The sequence below is a fragment of the Sminthopsis crassicaudata genome, chromosome X (assembly GCF_048593235.1).
Source record: "Sminthopsis crassicaudata isolate SCR6 chromosome X, ASM4859323v1, whole genome shotgun sequence".
In the NCBI taxonomy this organism is placed as follows: domain Eukaryota; kingdom Metazoa; phylum Chordata; class Mammalia; order Dasyuromorphia; family Dasyuridae; genus Sminthopsis; species Sminthopsis crassicaudata.
Genome location: NC_133623.1, coordinates 54,894,137 through 54,906,779, shown reverse-complemented (window position 1 = coordinate 54,906,779; position 12,643 = coordinate 54,894,137). Strand labels below are relative to the sequence as shown.

Sequence of the window (12,643 nt, the reverse complement as noted above, 5' to 3'; positions counted from 1 at the left end):
CTCTTTTTTTTTTCATTCTGAGTTCCTTTGATCAAGTTTGTCTTGGTATTAGAAAAGTGACTTAAATGAAGATACCCTTTGTCAGAGCACAACTTACTTTAGGACTCATAAAGCTTGAGTATGGGGCTAGGAATAAAAAAGGTCCCACATTCTATTATGGAGTTGATTTTGTAATATTTAGGAAAAATCCCTGAGCTGCTAATGTCCCCCATTTCCCTGTTGACAACTTCGTAAAATCATTGAATTGGAAGAGAGCACGTGGTTGATCCCTTAATTTCCAGGTACTGTGCTGCTCACAAACAAGTGAGAATATAGCCAGTCTCTGTCTAAGCATGGCACCATTGTTTCATTGGAAGACTCGTATTTGGGCACTGCTTTTCATGACTCCAAACTTTTCCCTGAAATAGACACAACTTATTTACACCGATATTTGCCTGATGATGCAATATAGCTGAGAAACACAAGACACCACAGTTTCTAAAGAATCAAAATCATGGATCTGAGGCGTGAAAAAGCTGAAGTGTATAATCCACTGTATGATTCCAAAATTACAGAATTGCACTCCAAAAGTAGTATGAAGGTAGAAGAAAGTATGTTTACATATTAAGTGCCAACTCTGTGCCAGGTACTTGCTCAGCACTTTAGAAACAAATATTATCTCATTTGATCCTCACAACAACCCAGCAAGTACTATTACGATCCCCATTTCACAAATGAGAAAAACAAGGAAATCAGCAGTGACTTGACCAGGGTCACACAGCTAGGAAATGCCTGAGGATGCATTTGAATTCAGGTCTTCCTGTGATCAGGTTCAACACTTTACCTACTTGCATCAAAGAAAGGGATAACTAGTAGACAAAGTAGGCTTATACCACAATGAGAGTAGAGGTAATAGATGGCCAACCCATTAACTCATTGGTACCTACACCATACCAACAGATATATAATGAGAAAATCACATTTTTACATGCAAGACTTCTAGGAAGAGGTGGAGAACCATTGAGACATATGGCTAGATTATTATTTATACTGTTACACAGATCAGCCACATCTAGAGGATCAAGGATCCAACAAAACACTGAAGCATAATGTCTTTGTCAAAATATATTCAGTTTGCCAACACAGTGCATTTGGATGATGACTCCCTGAACTTCTGCAGAGGGTTATGGGATTTCTCCAGGCTTACATCCCTAAGGAGAACTCCTCTGCTGTGGCCAAAGGGCTCTGGTCTCCTCTGTTCTTTTCGCTGACGCCAAGGATCTACCCATTTATTACTTCCAGAAAGGTTTTCTCTCCTCTCTGGCCCACCGTGGAACAGAATATAACATGACACTTTCCCCGTGTGCTGAACAAGAATAACAAAAAGTTAAGAATCAGTGATTCTTTATTACCTGTGACTAAGATTTAAGAAAAGCATCAAAAAAATTATGGTGGCAGGAAAAAATAACCTTGACCTTTTAAACTGAGACAGCAAAATTATTGGTTGCTTTTGATCCTCCTTATTCATTTTTATATATTATTGGATAATAAGCTCTTTGAGGTCAGGTTTGTGTCTTATCTAATCTAGCTCTGTATGTAATAAGCACTTGATAAATGCTTCTTAGATTGTATTTCTACCAAATGACCCTAATACCGTTAGCCTTTCCAGGACTCTTATGTTTATGGGGCTGGGGGACTGGAAAAGACTCTCATTATAGTAGCTTTGTACAAATCTGTAACAAATAACAGACTCTCTTCCTTCTAAACACATCTTTACATGTTTAAATAAAACTCACATTTCTATTTGGATGTGCATTCGTGCATTAAACACCTGCAATTTCACTCTGAAGTCATTCATCTCCTGTCTCTTAACAAGTTACTTAGGAACATTTTTGGAAATGGTATTTAAACTCTCTGGCTTACTCTCTTTTTATCTTGCCACCTTTGCTTCTCACGACTCACAACTCTCAGCCAGGGAAGGGCAAGAGAGTGAATCCTAAATTTCCTGATTCTGACTCATTTGTACATGATTTTCCCACAAGACCCATATTTATAATGACACAGATGAGCTAATTTCATACAAAACGGGTCTCAGCGACATGCTCCTTCCCAAGCCTAGCTGAGGTTATGTGTCTCTTGAAGAAGGTAGTTCAGGCCTACATATTGTCCCCTGGAAAGAACATGAAGGCCAAGTGAAAAAAGCAAAAGGGAAGGAGGTTGTCAGAGAAAGATGTGGTCAGGAAGCTGGGGCAGTAGATTCAGAGCTTAAGAGAAAGGTGGCTTGATGGAGAATTGAGGGATTATACAAGAGGGTTCCCAAGAGCATGTAACTTGGAGAAACTTTTTGAAACACCTATCATGGTTCCTTAGGCTTGGTTTCTTTGGCCAAATGTACTTAGCCTGTTCCTACCCACCTGGGTTACAGCATTACAAGAATGCTACCTGGGTGGAACTTTTCTGTTCTTTCACCTTCTAAGAACCAGCTTCTCTGTGGATCCTAAAGTAAAAGTAAATTAATTTCAGGAATTAACTCATGTGCTGATGAACTGGTCTACATGAGATCCAGGTTCTTCTTCCCCTTCCAGATTACTTACTTGATTTTTGAGTAATTTTGTGGCGTTACTTCAATATTACCCCGTAACAAACTCCTCCCATTTGAAATATCTAACAAGAGAGGGATCAAGACAGCTTGTGGTCGTTTCAGGTTACCTGCATATGTGGGGAGAGTAGTATCGGTGGTATAAATGAAAAATTATGACATTTACTCAGCGGGGTTTGAGGAGTTACACAACTCCAGCTGTCCCAAATGTAAGCCCTAATATCCTGATACATCACAGTTCTCCTGGACTAAAAGACCTCTAAGGTTCCTTTCAGTGACATATTTATAGTATCTTAGAGGTTATCTAGTGAAGGTTAGCATCTGTGAACCTTAGAAAAGAAATAATTATTTATATTTAAAATGCTATAATTTTTTATTTTTATAACAAGTTATTTTTCAAAATACATGCAAAGATACTTTTTAACATTCACCCTTGCAAAACCTTGCATTCCAAATTTTTCTCCCTCTCTCTCCCCATCCCAAGTCTCCTAGACAGTAAGCAATCTGATATAAATTAAACATGTACATTTCTTCTAAACATATTTCCACATTTATGCTGCACAAGAAAAAATCAAATCAAAAAGAAAAAAAGAGAGAGAAAAAAAAAACAAATCAAGAAATCAAAGAATAACAAAAAGGTGAAAATACTATGATGTGATCCACATTCAGTTCCCATAGTCCCTCTCTCTGGATGCAGATGGCTCTCTCCAGCACAAATCTATTGAAATTGACCTAAATCATCTCACTAATGAAAAGAGTCAGGTCTATCACAGTTGATCATCACATAATCTTGCTGTTGCTGTGTATAATATTTTTTAAGTTCTATTCACTTCACTTAGCATCACTTCATGTAAGTCTCTCCAGGTTTTTTTTTTTATGAAATCACCCTGAAATCATTGTTTCTTATAGAGACATTCACATACTGTAACTTATTCAGCCATTCTTCAGCTGATGGGCAGGGATCCAGTTCCTTGCCATTACAAAAAGCACTGCCACCAAAATTTTTGCACATGTGGGAGCTTTTCCCTTTTTATGATCTCTTTGGGGTACAGACTCAGTAGAGATACTGCTGAATCAAAGGGTATGCACAGTTTGATAGCTTTTTGGAAAGTTTCAAATTGCTTACCCGAAGGGCTGGAACTGTTCACAACTCCACTGACAATGTAGTCATGTCCAAATTTTTCGACATCCTCCCCAACATTTATCATTATCTTCTCCTGTCATCTTAGCCAATCTGAGAGGTGGGTAGTGGTACATCAGAGTTGTCTTAATTTGCATTTCTCAAATCAATAGTGATTTAGAGCATTTTTATATGACTAAACTGTTATATTCACTCCTGGTCACATTCAATACAACCATTTCTGCCCTATAAGACCATTCTTTTTCAATTTCTTTTTGCTGGATCCTCATCTAAATCATGCTTCCTAAAACAGATATTCAATATGGTTGTTTTCCGGGTCCCCTTCTCCCTCTATAGTACTTCACTTAGTGACCTCATTAGTTTCTAAGAATTTAATTACCATTTCTATGCTGAGGATTCTCAAATTTCCTGTCCCAACCTCTTTGCTGACCTTTTATTTTGTACCACATATTGCAGTGTTACAAATTAGACCAATAAAAACTGTTACTATGCCAATGTTATTGTATTTCTCAAAATATCTCCCATCATGTTCCTTTTGCAGAAATGCATTCACTAGGTCCAGAGCAACTTGGACTACTTCATGCAACAATCAGAGCTGATAACTTTGAGAACATTAGCCCAAAGTGCACATGAATAACCTCTACTTTTATGGTAATTTAACTTTCTTTTGAAGTTCTCAAAAAGAAAACCAGCAATGAACATAGCAGAGAACAAGAAAAGAATTCTTAATTGTTGCAGTAATAGATATTAAATAAGGCATATTCCATTTAAGTTTGAACTTCAAAACATTGTAGCATGCAGTACTGAATTTAAAAAAAAATAATTTGCTTTCTAAAGAGGCACAGCACTTAGTCAGTATATGGTGAAGGAAAAAATAAACATCATTTTGTAAAAAGGGCACTGCTATACTACTCAAATTTAATCTAATTTTACATAAATTTTACCATAAAACAGTAAGCCATTTAACTGAAATGAAATAATTATAGGATAACCAGTGATTAATTGGTAGGTTCATTTTATTGTGACCTATTATATAATAGAAAACCCAACTGCAATAAAGGTAACGTCACAATCTCAGGAATGGCCTTGTTCACTTCTGACAGTGTTACTACTCTTTAAAAAGTGGTTTCAGCTTGGATGCTCCCTAAGAAGAGAAGCAACTCTAAAGGAAATTAGAAGAAGAGAATGACTTGAGTTTAACTTCCAGGAGCCAAGCGGGCAGAATAAATAATAAATTGCTGTAACTCTCCCATATTCACCTCCAAACAACCATAAAATAATTACTATGGTGGCAGGGAAGATTAAAACGTCAACTCAGAAAGACTGGCCAACTAGGAAAAAATCTACTAAAAAAATTAGAAATTTTAATAAAAAGTAAAATTAGTCAAATGGAAAAAGAGTTACAAAATGCAATTGAAGAAAATAATTCCTTAAAAATGAAAGTTAATATATATCAGAGAAATGCAAATTAAGACAACTTTGAGATACCACTACACACCTGTCAGATTGGCTAAGATAACAAAAAAAAATAATGAAAATGTTGAAGGGGGTGTGAGAAAACTGGGCATTGATAAAAAAAAATAGAAGAAAATGTATCTCTCATTGGAAAAACAATAAAATTGGAAAATACATCCAAGACAGATAACTGAAGAATTATTGGACTACCTGAACTCACAATCAAAAAAATGCCTGCAGAGCATCTTTCAAGAAATTATCAAGAAAACTACCCCAATATTCTTGAATCAGAGGGTAAAATACTCATGGAAAGCATCCACTGATGACCAAAATCAAAACTCCAAGGAAAACCGTAGATAAATTCCAGAGCTATCAGGTCAAAGTGAAAATACTGCCAGCAACCTAGAAGAAAATTCAAATATCAAGGAGCCACACTCAGAGTCACAGAGGACACAGCAATTTCTACATTAAAGCATCAGAGGGCCTGGGATATGATATTCCAGAAGCAAAGGAGCTTGGATTACAACCAAGACTCATCTAGCAAAAATGAATATTATCTTTCAAGGGAAAAGAAGAATAATCAATGAAATAGAAAACTTTCACTTATTTCTAATGAAAACACCAGAGCTAAACAGAAAATTCAATTTTCTTTTTTTCTTAGAATTTTTTATTTTGAAAACATATGCATAGATAATTTTCAATATTCATCTTTGCAAAACCTTGGTGTTACAAACTTTTCCTTCCCTTCCCCTCACTCCCACCCATAGATGGCAGGTAATCCAATATATGCTAAACATGTGTAATTCCATAATAAATAATAAAGTCAGAACTAAAAATTGGAAAAATATCAAGTGCTCTTGGATAGGTCTAGCAAATAAAGATGATTTACTACCTAAACTATTCTATTTATTTAGTGCTATACCAATCAAACTCCAAAGAGACTATTTTACTGACCTAGAAAAAACAACAACAAAATTTATCTGGAAAAAGAAAAGGTCAAGAATTTCAAAGTAATTAATGAAAAAAAAAATCAAATGAAGGTGGCCTAGCTATACCAGATCTAAAACTACACTATAAAGCAGCGGTCATCAAAACCATTTGGTATTGGCTAAGAAATAGACCAGTTGATCATTGGAATAGGTTAGGTTTATAGGACGAAATAGTCAATAACTATAGCAATCTAGTGTTTGACAAACCCAAAGACCCCAGCTTTTGGGATAAGAATTCACTATTTGACAAAAACTGGAAACTAGTATGGCAAAAACTAGGTATTGACCCACACCTAACACTATATACCAAGATGAAGTCAAAAGAGGTTCATGATCTAGACATAATGAATGATACATAAATTAGAAGAACATAAAATAGTTACCTCTCAGACTTGTGGAAGTGGAAGGAATTTGTGACCAAAGAAGAACTAGGGATCATTACTGATCACAAAATAGATAATTTTGATTATATTAAGTTAAAAAGGTTTTGCACAAACGAAACTAATGCAGACAAGATTAGAAGGGAAGCAATAAACTGGGAAAACATTTTTACAGTCAAAAGTTCTGATAAAGGCCTAATTTCTAAACTATATAGAGAATTGATTCAAATGTATAATAGTTCAAGCCATTCTGCAATAGATAAATGGTCAAAGGATATGAACAGACAATTTTCACATGAAGAAATTAAAACTATGTAGTCACATAAAAAAATGCTCCAAATCACTATTGATCAGAAAATTCAAATTAAAACAATTCTGAGATAAACTACACACCTCGCAGATTGGCTAAAATGACAGGAATAGATAATGATAAATGTTGGAGGGGATGGGGGAAAACTGGGATACTGATAAGAGTTTGTTGGTCAAACTGTGAACAGATCCCACCATTGTGGAGAACAATTTGGAATTATGCTCAAAAAATTATCAAACTGCACATACCCTTTAACCCTGCAGTGTTACTACTAGGCTTATATTCCAAAGAGATTTTAAAGGAGGGAAAGGGAGCCACATGTGCAAAAATGTTTGTGGCAGCTTTTTGTAGTAGCTAGAAACAGGAAACTTAGTGGATGCCCATTATGATGTTGGAAAATGGCTGAATAAATTATGGTATATGAATGTTATGGAATATTATTGTTCTGTAAGAAATGAGCAGCAGGATGATTTCAGAGAGGCCTGGAGAGACTTACGGGAATTGATGCGAAGTGTAGTTAGCAGAACCAGGAGAACATTATACACAGCAACAACAATACTGTTGATGTATGATAATCAACACTGATAGACATGGCTCTCTTCAACAATGAGATGCATCAAACCAGTTCCAATTGTTGAGTAATGAAGAGAGCCATCTACAAGCAGAGAGAGGACTATGGAAACTGAGTGTTTCACAAAACAGCATTTTCACTCTTTCTGTTATTGTTTGCTTGCATTTTTGTTTTCCTTCTCAGGTTTTTTTTCCTTTCTAGATTGGATTTTTCTTGTGCAGCAAGATAACTGTATAAATACGTATACATATATAGGATTTAAAATATTTTTTAACATATTTAACATGTATTGGACTACTACCTGCCATCTAGGGGAAGGGGTAGGGGAGAGGAAAATTTGGAACAGAAGGTATTGCAAGGATCAGTGTTGAAAGATTACCCATGTATATGATTTGTAAATAAAAAGGTATAATAAAATAAATTTTAAAAATAAACACATAAAATTCTTCCATACATATTTTTACAATTATCATGCTGCACAAGAAAAATCACATCAAAAAGGAAAAAAATGAGAGAGAAAACAAAATGCAAGCAAACAACAATAAAAAGAATTAAAATATTATGTTGTGATCCATAGTCAGTGCTTGCAGTTGTCTCTCTAGATGCAGATGACTCTAGCTTCATAACAACATCATTAGAACTAGCCTGAATCATCTCATTGTAGAAAAGAGCCATGTCCATCAGAATTGATCATCATATAATCATGCTATTGCCATGTACAATGGTCTACTGGTTCTACTCACTTCACTTAACAAGACTTCATGTAAGTCTCACCAAGCCTCTCTGAAATCATTCTACTTATTGTTTCTTATAGAACAATAATATTCCATAACATTCACATGCCATAATTTATTCAGTCATTCTCCAACTGATGGGTATCCACTCAATTTCCAGTTTCTTGACACAACAAAAAGGGCTGCCACAAACATTTTGACACATGTGGGTCCCTTTCCCTCCTTTATGATCTCTTTGTGATCATTAGAGACACTGTTGGATTTGTTAGGTGTGAGGTAGTACCTCAGAGTTGTTTTAATTTTCATTTCACTGATCAATAGCGACTTAGACCACCTTTTTATATGATAAAAAAATTCAATTTTCAAATTAAAAAAAACTCAAGAGAAGCATGAAAATGTGAGTAGGAAAGAAAAAAAAAACCATGAAGAATTATGTGAAGATGGCAGAATAGATCAGAAAATTCCAAGCTTTCCAGATTTCCTCGACAAATAAGAAAAATTGTGATAAAAATAAATGAGTTGGGTAAGAACATTGGTCCTCCTGGAATAATTATAGAAAAAAAAAGATACCAGGAAAAGATGTTTGGCCACTGTAAAATGCAAATACCTCCAGGTTAGTTCCACTGGAACAGCAAGCAACCAGACCTCAGGTTAGTTGGTTTGGGAGCCACAGAAATGTTCACCTCCCAGACAGTGTGGGAAGTCTAGTGTCTGAGTTGGGAAAGAGTGAGGGATGATAAAGATATAACAGGCCCAGCTGTGCTGCTGAAATAACACCTAAAATGAAAAAAAAAAATCAACACACTCTCAGTGAATGCAGCAGTTGGGAAGAGAAACTGTTTGCTGTGGGCATATACAGGAGGATAGACTTTCTGGTTTTGGATTCAAGATTAGAAGGAAGAACTGAATGAGGACATGAAACTAGAGACACTATCCTTTATACCCCAGGACCACAGGTGATAACACCAATAATCTGTTACAAATAAAAATATGAGAAAGTGAAGGAGAACTAACCCAAACATAGAAAATTATTATGGAAATAGGGAAGACCTAGATTCATCTTCAGAGCAGCATAAAAAAGTAAAAAAGAACTTTGCTGTGCCAAAGAGTAATATGAAATGGTCATATGTCCAAAAAGAATTTCACAGAAGAAGTCAAAGAAAACTTTAAAAATCAAATGACAGAGACTGAGGAAAAAAATGAAAAAAAAATAAAATAAAAGAAGTAACAAAGAAAAACTAGAAGATTATGAAAATAAAATCAATCAATTAGGAAAGGGGATCCAGAATCTTAAGGAAGAAAATGACTCCTTGAAAACTAAAACTGGGCAAGGAAAACGAATGAAGTTTTAAGAGTCAGAATTTTTTTTCAATTAGGAATGAAAAAAATAGAAGAAACCATGAGCACCTCATAGGAAAACTTGTATAGGAAAAGATAAAAAGAGTAATTATGTTTTAAAAATGAGGTACAAGAGCAAGAACTGATATGGAATTAGAAGAGGGAGGGAAGTTGGTAGTTCTAGAATATCACGTGGGGAATGGGTTAAAAAGCAAACAATACACATATACACACATATATCTAAAAGAATATAAAAATCTTCTAAATTTAAAAACAAATAAGAGAAAGAGGGTATAAGATAAGAGATATGTAGATTAATGAGAAAGGAATAAGGTGTGTAGATTAATTGAAAAGGGACAAAGAACTAACCAAAGGGTGGGGGGAAAGAACAAAGGAGGGTTTTTTGGAAGTGGAGAGCTTAAGTAATAGCAAGGCAAAATAGCAGGTAAGAGTAAAGCAAAGGAGTCAACAGAGATAAGAAATAAGAGATAAACAAATGTAACAAAAGTGATCAGGAATAGAATTTATTAGAAAAAATAGGGTTACTAATCATTAATCTCAAAGTTAAAGATAAAACAGATTTAACCAAAAGAGAAAATTCCAGAAACTATACTATATGTCAACCATATTGGTTAATATTGTTTTACACTATTTAAAATGACTAGATAATATAAGATTGGAATACTGCTGTGGTATAGGAAATGATGAGTTAGTGAATTTAGAAAAATATAGAAAGACTTAGACCTAAAAAAGATAGATAATGTTATTCACCATTAGAGAAAGACAAACAAGCATGGTATGGCCTTACATATGTATATATGTGTGCATGATTAGATATCTATATATGTGCGTGTGTGTATATATATTTGTGTGTATATATGTGTATATAAATATATCTATGTTTATTTGTAGCTTTCTTGGGGAAGGTGAAGGGAAAGAAGGGGGTAAAATGAATAAAGTAAAATGTACACAGCAGAGAACAAAAGAAAACCTACAAGGAAGCAAAGAAATGATGAATATTATGTGTTACATTTATTATACAGACTGTCTTGAAATGTAAATTTGTTACTCATATTATGAATATTCTCACGTCCTTCTATGTACATCAAAGATTTTTTTATTTTATTTTTCTATTTAAGTTTAAATAAATAAATTAAAAAAGAAATGAAAGAAAAAAACATGCTATTCAAAGGTTAAAGATGATATTTGTAACCCTTGAGAACTATATTTTTATCATGACAGAAGTATTCATAGAAGGTAAGGTTAAAAGTTGACTTTGATATGATTATAAAAAAAGAAATTAAGGGGTAGAAAAAGCATTGTACTGGAAGAATAGGAAAAGGGAGGTAAATATGGTAAATCATATCACAGGAAGAAACACAAAAAGACCTACTACAGAGGGAAAAAAAGGGAGGGGAATGAGCATTGTTTGACTTTTAATCTCCTCATATTGGGCTGAAAGAGGGAATAATTCAGACGTACCAATTCATCTTAACCTGTAGAGAAGGAGGGAAGGAAAGGGGAAAGAAAAGAGGAGGCTGATAAAAGGGAGGGAAGACTGAGGGAGGTGTTGGTCAGAAGCAAACACTGGTGAGGACAGGCTGAAAAGAGAGACAATATAAACAGGGAGTAAATAGGATGGAGCAAAATACATAGATAGTAATCATAAATGTGAATAGAACAAGAAACACTTTTAAAGCAGAGAGATACAAAAAATACCCCAGCTTCACATGAAGATGTAATCTTACTCCTAACAAGGATAATCCTCCACTTACAAGAGTTATCCCATTTTATCCTACCTCCTCCAACAAATTGCTCCCTCTATCATACCCACTTTATCACTTATTTTTAATCTTTCTCAATCTTCTGGCTTATTCCATACTGCCTACAAACATCTTTGTGTCTGCATCGTACTTAAAAAACCCTCACTTTATGCTTCCATTCCTGTTAACTATCATCATATATCTTTTCTACCCTTTGTGGCTAAATTCCTTTCATGCCCTTCTTTAACCCTTCAGTAGAGCACTGGATGTGCAGCAGATATCTTAAACTGATCATGTTCAAAACTGGATTCATTAGATTTCCCCCTAAACCTCCCTGGACCCCAGTCAACTTCTTTATTACTACAGAGGGCAATTCCATCCTTCCAGTCCTTCAGGTGTGCAAATGAATATTTTTTTTTCCCCTAGATCCTTCACTATCTCTCACTCTTTACATCCAATCTTTTACAAAGGCTTGCTGATTTCAATTTTGCAATATGTCTTGGATATTCCCAATTCTCTTCTTTTTAACCACCTTGTTTCTGGTACAGATTCTTATGATCTCATGCCTGGATTTTTACTACAGTCTGCTGGTAGATCTCCCATTCTTAAGTATCTCCCCATTCAGCCACTTTTTTTGAAGTGCAGGTCTGAGTATGACACTCTTTTGTCCCATCAACTCAAATTCTCCCTATCACCTCCAGAGTCAAATAAAAAAATTTTTTTTGGTGTTCAAAGACCTTCATAGCCTAACTCCCTTTTTTCTAGTCTGTTGATATTTTACTTTATCCCTTGCTCCAATAATCTGTAATCCACTGACATTAGCACTCAGCTGTTCCACAAACAAGACACTCCCTCTTTCAGCTCTGGTCATTTTCTCTGACCATTCCACATGCCTAGAATGCTCTCTGTCCTCACCTTTACCTTTTCCTGACTTTCTTGGTTTCCTTAAAGCACAAACTAAAATCTCATCTTCTTCAAGACACTTTTCCCAACCTGTCTTGATTTCAGTGCCATTCCTCTTTTAATTATTTCTTATTGATCTTGTATAGACAGATAAAGTTTGTACATATTTGTTTGCTCACTGACTACTCTCTTAGATTGAGAGCAGAAACTTTCTTTTGCCTCTTCTTGGATCTCAAGGACTTAGTATAGCACCAGGGACAAGGAAGGTTCCTAATAAAAGTTTATGGACTGATTATTTGATCCAAGAATAATTTTTACACAGCACTTCCATTCATGTTAATATATGTTGTATGAATGAATTGAACATAGATTTGGACCCATTAGATAGTTTTCAAATGGACATAGGATCCCTCTAGGATGTAACATGTTGGACCAATATAATATTTAATATGCCATCTTTCAAACTGTTTGCAACCCAGAA

At 34.9% G+C, this 12,643-nt stretch overlaps 1 protein-coding gene across 7 annotated transcripts in view; it reads right to left on the bottom strand.

Annotated features, from left to right (window-relative positions):
- The window catches only part of TENM1 (teneurin transmembrane protein 1), a 3,105,198-nt gene that overhangs the window by 962,766 nt on the left and 2,129,789 nt on the right, over nt 1-12,643 (bottom strand). The window lies entirely within an intron of this gene.